This window comes from Strongylocentrotus purpuratus, unplaced genomic scaffold (genome assembly GCF_000002235.5).
Source record: "Strongylocentrotus purpuratus isolate Spur 01 unplaced genomic scaffold, Spur_5.0 spur5_contig_838, whole genome shotgun sequence".
Taxonomy (NCBI): domain Eukaryota; kingdom Metazoa; phylum Echinodermata; class Echinoidea; order Camarodonta; family Strongylocentrotidae; genus Strongylocentrotus; species Strongylocentrotus purpuratus.
The window spans coordinates 765654-785361 of record NW_022145544.1 but is presented as its reverse complement, the minus strand read 5'-3'; the positions used below and the strand labels follow the sequence as shown (position 1 = coordinate 785361).

The 19708-nt window shown below is 37.2% G+C and overlaps 1 protein-coding gene and 1 non-coding gene across 3 annotated transcripts in view; both read right to left on the bottom strand.

Moving 5' to 3' along the window:
* Window positions 1-14758, bottom strand: part of LOC592873 (protein TANC1) — an 88757-nt gene extending 73999 nt beyond the window's left edge. The window contains exons 1-2 of one of the 2 annotated variants that reach the window (XM_030986739.1): window positions 14532-14758; window positions 7477-7482 (exon numbers count right to left, since the gene is read on the bottom strand). The gene's annotated coding sequence lies outside the window, so the exon portion shown is untranslated. Of the gene's footprint in view, window positions 1-4142; window positions 4528-7476; window positions 7483-14531 lie in introns of those variants that run through there. The other variant, XM_030986744.1, reaches the window with a different exon arrangement.
* A 3040-nt stretch (window positions 14759-17798) lies between these two features.
* On the bottom strand, window positions 17799-17990 carry LOC115917779. Its single transcript, XR_004064384.1, has one exon. It is a non-coding gene; the product is annotated as a U2 spliceosomal RNA (small nuclear RNA).
* Window positions 17991-19708: the final 1718 nt, after the last annotated feature.

Genomic DNA, 19708 nt, shown 5'->3' with positions numbered 1-19708 from the left:
TCCAAATGAACATTTAATCATTGATGGACAGTCGTTATGCTGATCAGGGAACAAGGCTGGCCATATCATTTTTGTGTGTCAGTGTCACAATAATTTATTAAACATTTGAATGTAAAAAAGGTGATTTTATTTTTACCAGTGAAGGGCAGTGATAATTAGAAACTTAGGCATATTGACAGAAATGCTATTAGAGATGGTGGCTATTTTCTCTTCATTGTGACATTTCAAAAAGGTTGAAGGGTAAAAATGAAATGACCTTTGACTCCTGTCAACTTGCTTGCTATTTGAGATGAGGACCCAAACGATATGCTAATTATGTAACTCCAAAGGAACAATGCACTATCAAAAACAGCATTACCTCATATACTCATATACTCCCCTCTTTTGAATGTATTCAATTCTTCCAAAATGATATTTGCATTAATAAACATAAAAAATAATTACTTCAGGAGATGTACATTAGGTATTGGCAAGGAATAGATAGAGAATAAACACTGAGTATAACTATTGCTATGCCTGATACGATACATATGAATTGCCATTTGTAAAACACACATAATCTAAGGAAATTCACAACCAAATTGATTGTATTTCTGAAATTTCAAGCTTATAAAATACAAGACATGGAGGATAGGTAGGATATCCAACATTTTACAAAGCAGAACTTTAAATGAGAATCCTAAAGATAACATGAGATGCATGTACAATTTCCTCAGCAAAAAGCAATCTGCATACATTACCCATTATTCACTACAAATATTTGTTTGGCATTGAATGCTTCAGTGTAGCAGTACTGAGATGGATATTGCGATGGCCACATGTAGATCCATGTACAGGTTTTAGGCGTACGGTCGCTTTGGTATGGTCCACAATGAGAATTCTGAAGTACATGTACATGTACCAGGAAAATTTACATGAATCAGTTTTCACAGTATGTTGTGAAAGATAATTATAAAATATCCTCTGGACTATTAAAAAATACCCTGTATGTCATAACACAAAATAGCAAAAATGCACTCCATACACAAACATTTGAACGTAGGTATACTAGATGTTAAGGCTGTGCACAACAGTGTAATGAGGTACCCGAGTACACTCCCATGCTTACAGGCGAATACTCGAGTATTCGGACGCCATGTTTTTTTTAAAAAAAAAATTTTTTGATTTTTTTTGAAAAAAATTGAAAAAAAAAAAAAAAAATTGCCACCACCATACATACCACTGGAGCAGTATCTCAGTTCTGTCGCCGAAAATGCATGCAATTTTACTTTGAGTTGCAATTGAAGGCGCCGATTTAATAATAATAATAACAGTGAACAATGCTGTTTTAAAAACCAAAGATGGCAGAATAATCTATTTTCCTCCAAGTCCAAGCAGAAATCCAGACATTTGGTCCCAGTTTCTGAGTGGTGAGTTTGACTTGAGTTGGGAAACATTTTTACAGACGGCACCATGCCAGCGGCCGCCGCTCACCCAGGCACGGGTAAGCGTCGGCCTGGACATTAAAAAAAATTTTTTTTTTTTTTTGTGGCCGAATATTTGGGTACGAGAAATCGTACCCGAGTAGTTGTCAACCGTGCGGGTACTCGAGCATTCGACTACCCTTCACAGCCTTACTAGAATAGATGTACATGTAGTTGTGGATATTCAATAATAATAATAAGAATAGTTCAGTTCTTGAATAGCGCATAACACGTTATGAAATAACATCTCTATGCGCTGCCAAAGAGCTTTGGACTTTATTACCCTAGCTTTAGCTCTGGCAGCCTTACTAATGCTCTCCTCACCTGTAATAAAGGTACTGTATTATTTTAACATAATGACATGGTTTAGAAAGGCACAATGTAGTTAGATTGTTTTTTGATTTTTCTTCAATAAAAAAAGAAAAATTGAAAATGAAGAATGAAACATTAAAATTAAATGAAAAAAATGGATGAAAAAGTTCTCAACAGATGGAATATATAAGATGCGCTGCCAAAGAGCTTTGGACTTTATGACCCTAGCTTTAGCTCTGGCAGCCTTACTAATGCTCTCCTCACCTGTAATAAAGGTACTGTATTATTTTAACATAATGACATGGTTTAGAAAGGCACAATGTAGTTAGATTGTTTTTTGATTTTTCTTCAATAAAAAAAGAAAAATTGAAAATGAAGAATGAGACATTAAAATTAAATGAAAAAAATGGATGAAAAAGTTCTCAACAGATGGAATATATAAGATCAAAAATTGTTTGAAAATATATCTATGATAAGGAAAAAAAAACTTTTAGACTGATTTTTCATTATGATTTTTGACAAAGCTAGACTGTAATCTTAGCCCTGAAGAGCCATTTTCAATCATCTACAAAAACATTATCCTTCTGACTTTCAACAGATGGAATATAAGATGAGAAATACGTTCAGAAAAAAATTGGGAAAAAAAATCAAGAATAAGACCAAAAAAAAGTCAACAAATTAATGTTGATTTTTAAAGATGATAATCAGTAATTCTGTATTTGTAATCCAAGTACACAATCTAGGTAAAAACCTTTTAGACTGATTCTTTTCAATATGACTTTTGATTAATTTAGACTGTAATGTTAGTTCTGAAGAGCCATTTTCAATCATTTACAAAAACATAGGAATGACAGTGACGTTCAAGAGAGTGAGCTATACTGTTTACATATATGGAATGGAAGTCATCTGTAATCTATTTCCTAAAGGAAAAGGGTACTTGAGATTCTTTTCTTTCATCCTGACGATGCCAACAATACATGTACACTCTCAAGATGCCTTTACTGGTACATCAGGAACATCAGGATTCCCATGATTTCTTAATTACTGTTTTATAGAAACACCCTCATTAGGTGCCCTGTGTGGTGAAAAATAAATGAAGGTGAAAAATAAATGAAGGTGAACAATAAATTTTTTTATTGAGAAAATCTTAAGTTTAAAGACCATATCACAGTTGTTCTGTGTGCCTCTACATGTACATGAAATCTACACTTGCATATCCCTTTGACAATTGTAAGAGACAGATGTCCTGATTTATTACAAAGTTTATTATTGCAAATACATGTATGCTTCATGCTACATTGGGTGCCATTTTTTATTCCTAGATCATGACTGTGACTGTCTGTATGACTTAAGATTAATTTTGCATGACAGCAACAACAAGAAAGAAAATGGTCCATTAGAAATGTCAAACAAATCTAAATGTAACTATACCTACACATAGGCCTACATTGAACATTATGCTTGACTGTCAACACTAATGATCCTATGTCATATATTTGACAATAACATGGACAGTGACATAGTAGGTCTTTTGTGCCCTTGATAAATCAAAATGCCAATACACCCCTCCTAAGAATGCATTCATGTTTGTGGTATGTGGTATGACAGACAATGGCAGACAAAAAGGGGGGTGAATTAAAATGGAATGAGAGAGAGAGCCATTACAGACTGTGAGTGTAAGCTCATGGCATCAATGGAATGTAGACTTGAACAGGGTGTGAGGGATCAGGGGGGTTCATTCTATTTATTCCTGGCTGGGATTAAATATCAAGGTCATGAACAGCTTGAAAGACTCTAGCATAATCTGCATTGTAATAAAGCCATGCTGCAAGCCATTTCCTTTGTAATGCACATTGTCATTTCACCTGTGTGAAATATGATCGGCCAGTATTAATTTATTCTGTATATTGTCTATCATAAATATGACTTAATACCTGATTGCCTTTACAGTACTATTATCTACAAGCTTACATGTAAGGAATTTTGCCATCTGCCATTTTGAAATGTACAGATTCATATTTTAAGCATAAGTTGCTGTACATTGAAACTCTGGTTAGAGCCTGTATCTCTTTTGTAGGCCGATACGAAGTAAACAAAGCAAGATTATATGGGTATTGATATAGTTATTGACTTTATTTTGAATTCCTCCTCTTGTCATCATAAATTGACTTGATCATGATGCAAAATCTCATTTCTCAATGAAGTTAACGGAATGTCTTTTCAGCATTCAAATTTATATAATAATCATTTACTTCTAAAGTATGGGGGATGTGAAAATAACTATAAACTTTAAAATGTCTCACTCTTTAAAATGTGATCTTGTACATACCATGAACATGTCGCAAAATATATAAGTTGACCACTTACTATTTTGTCCCAGGAGTACATGTACAGTCAGCATACAAATCATTTTCAATGCAGGTGCAATTGAGAACTCTCGAGTACACACTATTAAGCCATGCCTGCTGAATAATTCTAATCGGTCAAACTAGGATTACATCTCCTTGGTAAAAACTAATCAATGATTCTTTTTAAAAACAAGATATTAAAGCACCCCTCCTCCTGAATGATTAATGCCTCCCTACATGCATGCATGCTTCTGGGTCAGTGAGTGTATGGTTCTGTAATCGATGGTCATTCAAAGGAGGGCTGACCGTAAGACCGCCATGTAAACACAGGTCTTGTCATCTTATGAGTCATGCATGGTATAGTTCATTGTCCAACCACAGACTCATATGGGAAAATGAACAAAGAATTACTTGGCTGGACATGGACATTAGTCTTATTTCAAGTTTACTTGTATGATTCAGGGTTCAGGATTTGAGTTTGTAAAGCAAAATACATAAACCTGTAGGATCATAGAATGTATTTATAATACAATGCACCAACATTAATGCAGTTTTCTACCATACTTCATCCGAAAACATCAGAGATGTTCTTGTGAAATCATTTGCCATGTGACTTTGAATTTTGTTTTAAATCAATGGGAAAAATATACACAAACGTGTACTTTGTTTATAATGATATGTACAAGTAGTCAAGTATTAACCCATTCATTTTATAACATTCAAGTGGCTTGGTAAATCAGAAAATTCTGTGTAATTCTGCATTTGTGATGAAAATGATCAAACCACTTACTATTCCACATATGTTATATGTATATATATATATATATATATATATATATATATATATATATATGAATAGTTTCAACAATAAAGATAATCTGACAATCCTTTTTTTTTTTATCCATAAGCAACATTCATAGCTTTGAAGGACTTCAGCTTAGCTAAAGACGATTGATTAAGTTTATTAGACCCTATTGAGAACCAGTGAATGGGCAACAAGTAGTTCTAAGAAGGCAAGAAAGGAGAAACCTGCCCCCTTTTATCATGCAAATGAAGAGATCAAAGGAAAAGGTTGAGGGAAAGGTCTGGCTGCATTGTTCTGTGGAAGAAAAGGTTTATAACAAGGAGAACAGAGGAGAAAGAACTTGGGGGCATAGAGAGTGCAATGTGTGCCTCCTTTTTTTGTGGAGAAAACTTGAGTGTATACATAATGCGAATGAATGAATTGAAGTTTGTGGAAGAAGGGTAAGGTTGGAGTGCTACATAACATGTGCATGTAGATTGTGAAGGGTTGGTGTTTGAATTTTAACCAATGTTTACATGGTGAACTACATGTAATTGCAATTTTAAGGATATTTTTGGTCAGAGTAAGAAAAATAAACAGACGCATCAAATTGACAGGCCTTTGAATTATCTGCCGTTCTGAAGTGGACTTGTACACAGACTTTTTTTGTTTAAATAAATTTAATATGAATCAATAATCGGATTAATCCACATATAAACTTACAAGTAAAGTGGATTAACAACTGTAAAATAAAACTTCATGAAATTGAATACATTTAATGTCATCAAATGATTGAACCCAAGTTGACTAGCCTGATTCGTAAGCAAATTCTTATTACAGTTTGACAGGGACAATGTTCATTGTTGCCATAAATCTGGAAAACATGTACTGTAATTCAGCCTTTTATGATAGAATATGTTCATATGCAATGATACAATGTACAATGTAAAACACATTTCCAACGATTTGTGAAATAAGTGACATATGGCACAATATCCTAGTTATGCTCTCGAAGGGGGAGAATGTAACAAAACTGTATACCTGCACTACTGCACTTACAATAGAAAAGCTGCAATGTCGAAAGGCACCATATTGGCTGTTGAAAGGCATGAACATGGGGGTATTTGAAGTTTCGAACGGTATGTACATTGGGGAGCAAGAGTTCAAAGCATTTCTGTAAACACTACATTCATCAATGCCTATGGGACTGAGAGAGACAGAAGGCACCTGATCGACCAATTGAAACCAATTTATGCAGTGCACTACCATTGAGAATTCTCCATTTCATTCCTGACATTCAGAAACAAAAAGTACAAATCACATTCTACATTTGATAAGGTAATTAGAAGCAACTGGATGTTTTTAAAATAAAAGTAAAATTCCCACGGAGATACATGTACTAACATCCATTCCCAGTCTATGCAATGATGACCAAATCTTCAGTTAGCCCATGGTATATCATTAATTATCATATTTAAGATTTAACCCCACTAAACTGGGCACATGATGAACCAATGACCATCAGGGGTCTACATTGTACATTAGTACAGCAGTGTCACTCTTCCCCCCCCCCCCCCCCCCGATACTTGATTTTTAGAGAGATAGAGAGAGAGAGAGAGAGAGAGAGAGAGAGAGAGATGGGGATATCTACCAACAACCTTATTACACTGTAGGATCAGTGCCCCCTGCCCAGAATTAGAATTGCTGTAAGCTAGGTATCGATTACTTGACCTTGGCGACCTCAAATGACCTGAAGCACAGTTATCAACCTGCACTGCAGTTTTCTGTGTGTTTTCTGTGCATGAGAGTAAAAAGAAAATCAGGGGCGGTACTTTACCCTCTTACCAGAGGTAGAGGAAGACCTGCAGAGATACAAATAATAAACTTGAGTACATGAGATGGCTAAAGCCTCATCAAGGACAAAAATAGCAGATAGAAGGGGGGGGGGGGGGGGGCTATGTGTCAGTTTCGTACAAACAGCCATGGGCAAAGTTCATTGGGGTGAAATAAATTCAGGAATAGCAAAGCCAAGGGCATGGGCTCTCTGATGTCTTTGCATACCAAACTGATTATGCAGTGGTAAAGGTTATTACCCACAAGACGAGTAACTTCAGCATGCTCCAGCCTTCTGAAAGCCTACATGTAATATTTACAGTACATATTCTTGGTATTTTGATGGTATGTTTCCTTGTAGATGTACAATACTGTGTGATCATGCACACAAAATGCAACAATTGCAAATAATGCAACAGAACTGGGCAGCCTAAATGACATTTTTTTATTCACATTCTCGAGTTTATTTTTATTTCACTTTCGAGGTCATGCTATTGACTTGAAGTTGAAGAGTTGAACATATTTTTCATTTTCGATTTCAATCAGAGGTTCAATGTACAAAGTTTACCATGCGTAACAAGATTATCCCAGAAGCTATTCAATATTGCACAAAGATTGACAAATACTGACAAATACCTAAAATGCTTCTAATCTATTCAGCTCTGTGCTTTTGGAGCCTTCTTTTCTTAAACAGTGTAAGCTCTGAAATACTTTCGGGTACCACAGCAGTTCCCACCCTAGACTAACGATACTGTATCAGTAGTTGGTCAATTGAATTTTGTGAAGACCTTTTATTACACTGAAATCTTGCAGTGAAAAATTTGAAATATAAAGCGAAAAGCATGAGACAATAATGGTAATTACAATGATACACTTAAAGTGACATACGATGATACATGTAATGTATTTCGAAAACTGTTACATCTACATATAATGTATGTGGATTATTCTGCCTTTCGTTTCAAGGTCAAGTCTTATCATACGTGTACGTGTGGCATTACATGTAGCTTTCCTGGTCTCGTCAATTCAAGTGATAATTGGATGAACTTACTGATGTGCAAACCAGCATAAGTTATTATGCTTTCTAGTAGAGCAGCTGTCTTATAACCAGGAGATCCCAGATTCAAAACAAAGCCATTTAATGAAGAATATGTTCAACTACATTTTTATTTTGTACCAAGTCCCTTGGAAAAAACGTATAGCCAATGGTCTCTCGGATCCTTTGTCTTCAGCATTCTCATTTCAGTCAAGTAAAAAAAAATAAGAATACTCATCATCAAAATATCAATTTTTTGTCTCCATCAAGGAATGTTTATTACTCAAAACACAAAAATAGAAAGGGGAAATTACTGAAACCTTGCACAAAAAAGGTGACATTCTATCCCATTAGGGCCCACCATTCAGATTTTTGTCATATTCTCATCAAATTCTTTAGGCAAACATTCCACCGAGTGCACACAGTGAATAGAGCATATTGATCCACGACCCGGCACTTCTCTCTGGAATTTCTTTCGCAGCTCACTGAAATAACCCACAATTTCCAAAATGAAGGTGAGCATTTCACATGAGCAGCCCTTTAATCATTCACAGCATGCCTCCCCCATTTGCCCCGCAAAGCTGAAATAATTTTCGAGCCAGTACGGTTTGCAGGGGAATCAATTGTAATAAGTATAAGGTATCAGATGGAAAAATAGCCCCTGGATGTGTAAATCTTTACGGGAGGAATAACTGACATCTGAGGAGAAGGGGGAGAGTGATGATTCATGCTTTTGTATAATTTCAATCCAAACTCACACACACGCAATCTTGATAATGCACTGACTGGTCGGAGTGAATGAATTGTGGTTTAAGGTCCATTCATGTTGAACAAAAGAGAGGGACTGCCTTTCTATTGAGTTCCATTACATGTATGGACCTGTATGGTACCTGTACACCACAGTGCAGTAGACCTGCAGAAAGCAACATGTACTCAATGTACAGTAGGCCTACTTGTAAATATTCTACACATGTGGATGTACTTCGACATTTTGTACTCATTTTGGTGCATGTACTTCCACATGCCGTTCCAACACGTTAAATTCAATTTCATATAATGCATGCTTGGTTGGATGTTGCGCTCTTGTGAGCATAATCTCAACACACTCTGCATGAACTTGAATGCCTGGGCACACTAAAAATAATTAGTATCAAAATAAAGAACCTGATGACAATTTTTAAAGCCATAATTGTGATTTGGAATTATCTTTGTGGAAATAGAAGGAGGGTGGGGGGGGGGGGGTAGCCTGGTGCATAAGCCTGGTGCATAATCCAGGAGCACTACCGTAGTTGAAAATAACCATATATTCAAGCTTCATTGCTTGCAGCATATTAATGATCTGCAACAGAATGGATCATTATTGAACCATACTGGAAACACCAGAACAATTGAATAACATTTGATCATTTAATGTATAATCAATAAAGGAAAATATAAGAAATTGCATGCATTAAAGGGGCCTCAGTTTATAATACATGTACATGTACACATTGTACACAACATATAAAGTCTACTGCCCCAGCTTGATTTGAAAACACATCTACATACACAAATGTACTTACAATGTATGTACACTCTACAGTGAGGTGTTTTATTGTTTATATGGCATGCATACAGTACATGTATGTGTCAATTTATTTTCATTAGTGTCATGTGAAACCTCGTTAGCCATAAATCTACTCTTGAGTTGACAATATATAAGATATTGTACTATGGCTAGAAAATTAATTATAATAATAATAATAATAATAATAATAATTAACAACATTTGTATAGCGCTTATCACAAAATATGTCTCTAAGCGCTTAAGAAAAATAGAAATAGAAGGAATTACAGCCAAATATTAAGTTATACATAATAGATAGTGGACAATCGAGGGGGCTGCATATGCAAATGAAAAAGGCTATTTAACAAAAAAGTAGGTTTTTAACATGGATTTGAATTTGTCTGTTGAATCTGCTTGTTTTATACATTGAGGTAAATTGTTCCAGAGTTGTACAGTTCAGTTATACAGTTCAGTTATATTTATTAATCCTACAAAGAAGACTTTTACAAAATAAAATCACACATAACATCTCACGAACACTCTTCTGGAAGCTTCTAGCTTGATATTCGCTTTGAATTAATGTACAAAGATAGAGCAAGCATTCAAAATTGAGCTAAAAAGCAAAATGTACTTCTACACGTACATGTATGTGGCGAAAGTGAGACCAACAGGCTATTCCAAAGTTAACTAGGTTCAGTAAGAGACAAAGGATTCTAAGACAAGCAAAATTTAGATGCATGGGAGAACTTGGTAGAAATCATTTTCAGAGTGTTATGTTGGAATAGTTTGTGTTCATTTACCCTAATAAAATGTGTGAATATCGCTCCAGAATTTCATCTTTTTCGTACATCACTATACAAAAATTATACTTGTTATTTGCATTAAAAAAAAAAATTAAATCTAATTCCATCCGATACAGAAAAAAACAGACTTCCAAAGTATATATGTATATAAAGCCTACATGTGTACATGGTAGCTTCTTTGAGACACATACATGTAGTCTACAACATTATGCCATCTCTTTGTTGAAAATTGAAAAAGGGCCCCAATAAAAAAGGGAAAAAATACTGGTACTTTGATTTCTCTGAAAACTTTCTATATACATGTAGCTGGTGTGACCTTAAAACCAACACCTTAACAAAGGCTCGGCATGAATTGTGGTATGTGACAAACAACATTCTTATCTGTGATAATCCAGAGCCCACTCAAATCTTAACAATAGAATCATTTAAATGTGACGAATAAACTTTTCCAGTATTTGAACCTTTTTAAATCAGTAAATGAACCTACATGTAAATGTACCTCTGCATAACTGAACAGAGAATACTCTACTTTGAAACAATTAAAACAATTTTTTTTTTGATCACCTCACCAACTTATGAAAACAACATTCAACCAATATTAGAATCAAATTTTATCACAATAATAAAAGTTTTAAAAGTTTGTTGTGCTTTACAAAACATTTGCTTTATTCGTTTGTAATCATTTTGCTATCTCTGTAACAGCACAATACAGAGTGGCTAATTTGATATTCAAATGAATTCCTCAATATTTTGTTATATTTTCTTTAACTTTAAAGTACTAATAGAATACATGTACATTTTTCTTTTCCGGTAGGCTTATTTTGCTACAGAGGAAGTATTCATTTGTTATGCTACATGTATACAATTATGAATTATCCAAAGGTAACTACGGTATCTATCAGATCTCATGTTTACATCAAGAATGCTACCCGCACACTGGGTTATTATTTGTAAACAATATTATGTACATGTATACTTCCTCATTTCCACAGAAATATGTGTTTTCTGCAAGAGAATGTATAGAATGTTTATACCAAATAATGCAAATGGATAATTATTGGAAAAACCCACTTTCTAAAAATATCCACAATTCCCTTATTTGTTTTAATATTATCAACTTAATTTGTTTAAACATCTTTGCTTCATTTCATGTACAGTTATGCATACAGCACTGAGTATATTTATAACATTTTTCCAGGTTCCTTATTGAAGGACACCCCCCCCCCCTCCCCTCCCTCCTGAAAATGTAAGCATGTCTCAAATTTGCAATCATTTTACCAGTTTATTATTTTACTGCTGCTTCCTAAAGTGACATGAATAGAAAGCAGAAATGAAAATCAAACGAAAATTAATGAAAAAAAAGCACTACTTTTAAAATATATCAAGATAAAGCTTTCAAAGTAAAATTAAAAGAATTGACATCCTATGAAAGAATGTCCTGTACACTATTGTTGAAAAATGTTGTCAAATGTTGAATGTCGTCTACAACATGAACGACCCAGAACAAACGTGACTACACCCAATTTACAAAATTGAAATATGAAATGCACCAAGTCTAGATACCAGACTAAAGACCATTGGTGGAATTTTTGTCTTTCTTCCTAAGGTTCAGCTAGCACAGCTGGGGGTGTTTAGCTGGACTGCTTCTAGATTTCCCACCCCGCTGTTCAAAAATAGAAAAGACCCTTCTGCCTTGTGTGGGGTGGGTAAATGTGACTCACTGAACTGCATGTAGAGCATATATCTTTTATTCCCGCATGTTTTTGTTTAGTTGTTTCGCCTCACTGTCTTCATGAACTGTTTGTTATTTGCCCACATTTCACAAGGCAGCCAGCCTTGTGCATTCAGAAAAATATTCATATTACTCCCCATCCCTTGGTACTTTACTGCATGTACATGTACAGTGTGGGTTATTTGGTATGAAGACAAAGGAGATGCAATGAAAATAAAGGGTGAACACAAAGTTTGCTGTATGCAGTGACAGTCAATGGAGTATTGCCACACATCTGATCTACAGGGTTATGATATAACTTTGTATTTCCCAAGTGATGGCCATGGTGAAACTTAATATAATTTGCTGCCGTCTATACTGCTCTACTATTGTCAACAACTATTTTTTTGAAATGCAGTTTTTATCACTCAGAAACAACAGTACATCAGCATCACATAGAAAGTGACAATATCTCCTTTCAGAAATACCTGTGCAAAATTTAATGCTTTAAATGCCAAACTCCACAGACAGGTCCCCCCAATGGTGCTGGTAGTGCATGTGCTATTCTTATTTTCATCCTTCATATCTAGTATTGTTTATGTCCTACTGCTCTGTAGAACCATTCATCTGTATTCGCCATCAGTTGGACCTAAATGACCTACAGCGTGGAATTTTGCCCTGCATCATGAAAGCATATAAACTAACGTTACACCCAAAGAGTCAAGATCTAACATTCGCCAACATTCAGCGACACTTCCCGAGCCTTAATGCACTAAACTTATCACTATTTTCATGATTATTTTCATCATTTCAGCCACAGATTGGCAGTGCAAAATCATGGAGGTCTTGAAATTAAGACTCCTTAAATGAGTTGAGAGCTCCTTCAGCTATAACATGGTAAAAAAAAAGTAAATCAAGTGCCCATGCGTATTCTAGCTGTGTTTAGACTTTATTAAGAATTTGAAATGTGAAGCTTAGACATTTTTTGTAGTGATGAATATACGCCAAAGTTTACTGGGTGCCTAAAAATGTGATTTCATTAATTGACTAGAGTCTAGAGTCGACTATATTAAATGAAATGCAAAGAAAAGACTGATGTTAATGCAGAAATTGCAAATCTTATAGAAGTACGTAGACTAGCCTTAAGGGCTCTCTCGAAATGTTTTTTTAATGATATTATTCGAGAGAGCCTTAAACGGCTCCCATACCCCTGCACGGAGAGGCATGTAAACAAAACTCAAAAGTGGTCCAAAATCACACTTTCGCGCACCCGAACAATATTGGACAGTGGCTTTGATAAATTTTGTCGTAGTTTTGGTCTTAATTAGCGCTTTAATTTCAAAATCGGATCTAAAAATAACAAAATAAGAGCAATTTTCTTACCAGACCGATACAGCTCAGCTCCCTTTTCACGTGTACCGTGTGAATTCACGATGTCTACACAATGGTGATGACCTCTGACTAGCACTTCGTAAATGTGCTGCTTCCGTATAATGCGCTGAATAACACTCATACAGCGCATTATACGGAAGCAGCACAATTTACCCACAATCACGGAAGTGCCAGTCAGAGGTCATCACCATTGTGTAGACATCGTGAATTCACACGGTACACGTGAAAAGGGAGCTGAGCTGTATCGGTCTGGTAAGAAAATTGCTCTTATTTTGTTATTTTTAGATCCGATTTTGAAATTAAAGCGCTAATTAAGACCAAAACTACGACAAAATTTATCAAAGCCACTGTCCAATATTGTTCGGGTGCGCGAAAGTGTGATTTTGGACCACTTTTGAGTTTTGTTTACATGCCTCTCCGTGCAGGGGTATGGGAGCCGTTTAAGGCTCTCTCGAATAATATCATTAAAAAAACATTTCGAGAGAGCCCTTAAGGCTAACGTAGACAGGCATAGCAGAGAACCTTTTTTAAAGATCTAGAACTAGGGTATATGCCTTTCTTTAATTGTATGGCTTTATGAATTATGGACTGCCACTACAGAATGAACAGATCACATTTTAAATTCTAGGCACCCTGGGGGCGCAATTTTTTTTAACACGCTAGCCTGGCCATTTCTATGATAAACACCATGGAAACGACTAATATTAGTCTAGCAGCCTACATGTGAGGTGCATGATGATACACATGTACATCATGCATGACAATCGTCAGATAAAGACATAGCTGGCCCTTGTAAATGAGACGGCCACTGCAGCCATCGGGCGATGGAATTCAAAAACTTAATTTATTTTAATTTAGGAACTTTACATTAATCTTTATCGAAGGAGACACGAACGAACGAATGTTCAGCTAGAGAGCAACCAAGTTAAACTGCGGTAGTACCGGTACATGCCTACATGTAGGCTTTACCACCAGCGCACTTTTACGAGTATTACGGCGAAACTGGCCAGACTAGGGTGTAAAAAAAATATTCGCACCCTGGGGCTGGGCACCCCGTGCAAAACAAGTGCATGCCTGATGCCATTGATGCCCGATGAATCATTGATGGCATGCGAAAGTGCACTGGCAGTGGTACTTGAGCCAACTTTGTAATGATTATCATTAAGCCTTTAAGGCTATTTATTTTTTCACTTTTAATGTTGTTGATATCCATTCGAATTCGAACACTCAAAAACACTCACAAGAGTCTACTCACTTGCTCACACATTCACTGCACTGCACTGCATGCATGCAGTGGACTCACCTATCTCGGAAAAAAAGAAGAAGATGGGAACGCCTTTTCTGACTGTCAGAGAGGTCGTTTTCTTGCTCCAGCTTCCAGGTTACAAATGATTATCGGTCACAATCAAACGTCTATAGACACACGCTCAAACAGAATTCAAACTTGGAAAAGAACTCGGGCGACTGGGCATCTTTCATCACCAATTAGAATTTGTACAAAAGGATTTGGTACCACTAGATTCAAAACAGTACGAGACGCAGGCGACTAGTCTCGATCGCAATCAAATCGTATGAGATGCGGCGCGGCGCGGCTTGCTCGCTCCGCACACATACAGTCACAGGTCAGTGGTATAATCAGGGAGGTGGTATAATATACAGCAGCAAAATCCGCCGAAGAGATTGAGAAAGGTTCACCATTCCATTACCGTGGACTTGTAATACTTCCGGTTTGATGTTGAGGACGATTCGATAATTCTAAGGGGAGGTCAAAAGCAGAGAGTAGGGGATTTGATGGTCTACAGCTTTCCTTTTTCTTTTCCTTATTTGTCAAGTATAGGATACATCTGGAACACAAGCCAGTGGCGGATCTAGGGGTGGTGGGGGGGGGGGGGCAGGAGTCCGGCCCCCTCATCTTGGAAAAACCGGGTAAAAACACATTAATTTTACCTTTAATTTGGAGACGGGCCCCTTCCCCTGCTGCTCAAGGTTGGGGGGGGGGGGGCACGTGGCCCCCGAAAAATTCTAAGATCGGTTGAACATTTTTGACCCCTTTTTTTTACCTCGATCGATTACATGTATATGCCCCCCCCCCCCCTCCCCAAACATCAAACTCTGGCTACGTGCCTGGGGGGGGGGGGGGGGTGCGATTCTCACATTTTCGAGGGCAAAGGCAAAACAAAACAAAAATTAGTGCTCACTCCCCGAAATTTAAATCTTTCAGGTGCCCCTTTTTATCTGAAGACTCCAAAGTTTGAGTAATTATTTTCGGGGCCTACTTTGAATATGCTTAATTGTGTATGGCCAAGTGAAGTTTCCTCCATGTACCCTTCTTGGATCTACCACTGTTTATATGTTTATATGATATACTATTCCATATTTTCACACCCATAAATGTTATTTAAAATGTGGTTTTGCATTTAGGCAGATATAGTTGTCCATGTTTTTTACCTGACAGTATTCAATTAAGGAGTGAGGAAGATTGCCATTTAATAAGTCAAAGCATAGATGGTGAAGGTTGAGACAGATAGGAATTGAAGGTTGTAAATATTAAAAACTTTTATCTTTCTTAACAGGGGTTCCGAATGGGTACCTCTTGGGCTAAAGTTACCGCTCCATCATCATTTTCTGGGTAAGGAAAATACAATTCAAGTTGGTTTTGTATGTGGTTCCCCATACTTTAATTCCATACAAAATATGTGACTAGATTAACGCTTTGTATAATAGCACTAAAATGTCCAGGGAATACGTGAACGAATATTTCGACAGTATCATTTTTATTTGTTCAATCCGAATGAGATACTTATCAATTTGTATTCCTACAAAATATGCCTTATCTACTTCAAGTAATTTAGTTCCAGATATTTCGAGAGCACCCTTTATTTGGACAGATCTCCTTTTGCCCTTTATTATCATAAAATTTGATTTGCTAACATTATTGTGACCTTGTTAAATCGAATGATACTTTTAATTAATACTTTAAAAGAACATCAAAACCAAATAGACATAATTAAAATTGGCGATATGCAAATCTGAACAACAAAACCTTGAAGGCTTTAATTAAATGAGCGCATAGACTCATAGAGATTCCTAATTTAACAAGTAACATAAGCCTATTCACTATTAAGGCCTGAAGTTCTGAATAGAATAGGAAATATAGTCAAGTATGCAGTACATATTTTGAACCAAAGTCGATGTCAATATTTGGAAAGGCTTTTTCCCCTTTTACAGTGACAATGTTCTTATCAAAGATGCAACAAAATGGACACGAGGTGTGTGTGTGGGGGGGGGGGGGTGAGTTAGGCAGTGGCGGATCCAGGGGGGCCGGGGGCCCAGGGGGCCCGCCCCCCCCCCCCCTTGAGAAAAAAAAATCATGTAAAAACACGTGATTTTTACCTTTTTGGGGGGTTGGGCCTCCCCCCCCCCCTGGAGCTCAAGGGGGGGGGGGGGGTGCAAATTTTTCGGGAGCAAAAAAAAAAAAAAAAAGTTGGGCCCCTTCCCTTAAGAAATCCTGGATCCGCGCCTGGAGTTAGGTCACCATTTTGGGGCTCAACTTTTAGTAGAACGGCATAGGTCTTTCAAAATAAAAAAGGGCGATGTTTAATGTTGAAAGAAGATTGGCGTAGATGGCGCTTGACCATTTTTGTACCTGATGACTGTTCAACCGTTCAAGTCGCAGTCGGAAGTATTATGGGCGACTTCTCGATATATTATACTCGAGTCGGTTGTCACTATACATTTGCAAAAAATGTCGAATATACATTTGGAATCAATATGTTTGTTTCAATTGTTTTGTTTGGGTTTTTCTTCAAAAGTATACAACTGAAATAATAAATTCATAAATAAACCTCTCTGGTCAATGCGAAGAGAGTGAGCAGAAAAGCATGAAGACATTTCTTTAATAAATGACAGTTTATAATACTAATACGAATAATAATCTTTTAAAGTCCACTCCAAATTTTATCAAGTTAAACCGAAAATGGAAATTCTTTTTCCCAATTAATCGGAGCTTCTATATAAGAAAACAAGCATTCTATTTTGCACTAAATGGATCCAGAGTAATTTAAGAAAATAAAATTAAAATAGGTTAATTATTCCGAAAATGAAAAAGAATCCTATATCGTAATTATCACGGAGAGGTGTGGTGGTCTAGTGGACGTCACCGGACTGTGGATCGTCATGGTTCACGGTTCGAGTCCCGCCGCGGCACTGGTGTACTTTGTATCTAGAACAGGTACGAACCTTTGAAATAATGAACTCTATTCCATTTCCGGACCTATAATAATCCTGTGGATGAACAAAACCTCGGACTAATAATATTTAGAATAATGACGCGCCGAAGTAATGCACCAAAATATACCTTCAGAAGCCCCCCTTCCGAATCCCCCCCCGGCCCCTCCTCCAATCGGTTCCTACACGGTACACCCACCATCTAGTATATAGCCTTTAGGGATAGTATTTCTCCATATATTTCATTTAATCTTTGTGTAAATCAAAGATAATTTGTACGAAGAAATATAGTAGGAGGGTTAGAGAGAGAGAGTTTCTGACTTTGGTTCAATTATTACCCCCTGAGGGGTGGGCCGATCCCGGAGGTACTGCAATACCGGGCCAACCCGTGACCAGGATGGAGCAAGCCCCTATTCCATGGTCTAGATTCAAAAATCAGTTTAATATACAAGCGACTCGGTGAGTCGCGTTTCAGATATTAAGCTGAAAAGAACAGATACTACACATGATCTTAGCCAAAAGGCCGAGAAGCGATACCCAATTATTGTACATTTTGAATAACTATCCATTTATTTTGTATCGCACATGACGGTGAGTAAATTCCCGGGCAACCGTAAATAACGTTATATTTTTCCAAATATCTCAAAATCGGCGACATAAACGGCAAAATGAAGCGTACGTACTAAAATGCTGTTACTATGATTTATTCGATGAATTAAACCACATGCAACAAAACTCTTCTATTTTTTATAATTTGTACAGTTTTATGTGGAAACACTGAGGAAACATAACCACAATCCATCGAAATGCACTGACATGCATATTCATAAGTACGTACACGTGCATCAAAGCGATGAATCTCTTTGTACTTGAAAAGCTCGCATGTGACGTCATAATTGAATTACCTTAGCAAGCAGAACAAAGGTCGTGGAATTGACCGAACGATTGGTTGTCGATTACAGTCATGTAAAGCTATGCAGAGACCGAGCGTGCGCGCCACGACTTCGTACTGCACTCAAGAGGAAACGATCAAGATCCCAGACATAAATGTAGATATAGTAAGACAGATAAATAGTTTATTGGTTTCCACAATATCTCATTTTACAAAGAGTGTAACAACATATTGAACAATTATTATTACATACATACGATACTGGTACACACTATTCAGAAAAATTGTCCTTCAGTTGAACTTAAAAGCGGAGCTTGTTGATGGCGATAATTATGCTCCATAAAATACAAATCACATACTTAAGTAAAGTTAGGTTTATAAAATACAAATACACGCTAAAACAGGGAAATGGAGATTACAGGTATACATAAACCGATACCCACAATCAGTGGCGTACGCAGGATTTTTTCAAGGGGGGGTTTTAAAATCGGGTCCAAAATTTCGCAACGACTCAGGAAAATTTGAAAATCGCGCCGACCAAAAAGTCGCTCAGTGGGGGGGGGGGGGGGGGGGGGGGTGTAAGCGGACACTTTTTTTTTTTTGGGGGGGGGGAGTCCAAAAAAAATCGCAACGACTCAGCCAGCCGAAAAGTCGCTCAGGGGGGGGGGGGGGGGGGGGGGGGGGGGGGGGGGGGGAGGGGTAAGAGGACACTTTTTTTTTTTTTTTTTGGTCTCGAAATTTGAAAATTTGACATTTTGCTCCGTTGGGGGGGGGGGGTAAGGTCACCTTTCTTAGGTCAGCCATGGGGGTAATTTTTTTTTTTTTTTTTTTTTTTAAATAATTAAAAAAAAAAAAAAAAAAAAAAATGCAAAGGGGGGGGGGGGGGTTTAACCCCCCAAACACCCCCCCTGCGATCTCGATATTTAACGTAAACCTGGAATAAGGGGGGTTTTAGGAATTTTTTAGGGGGGTTTACACACACAAAAATACCAAAGCGGGGGGGGTTTAACCCCCCAAACACCCCCCTGCGTACGCGCCTGCCCACAATCAACTACTAAGGGAAAGGAAAAGGAATTTATCTGCAGCTTCTTCTTTCTTCTTATCGAGTCACTACACAAGTCCCGTCCAGTGGTCCACACAGGCTTTAGCACGGCAATTAACGGCTTCCAGGTCATCTTGGGTGCATGGCTCTGGCAGGAGTGGGCAGACTAGCAGGTGTTCCATTGTCTGTTCCTGGCCGCATTCACATGCCGTTTGTTCGTCTCCTAGACCCCACCTCTGCATTAGGACTCTGCATCGACCGTAGCCAGTTCTTAGGCGGTTGAGGCTAAGCCAGGTAGGCCAAGTCTCACTGGAGCCGG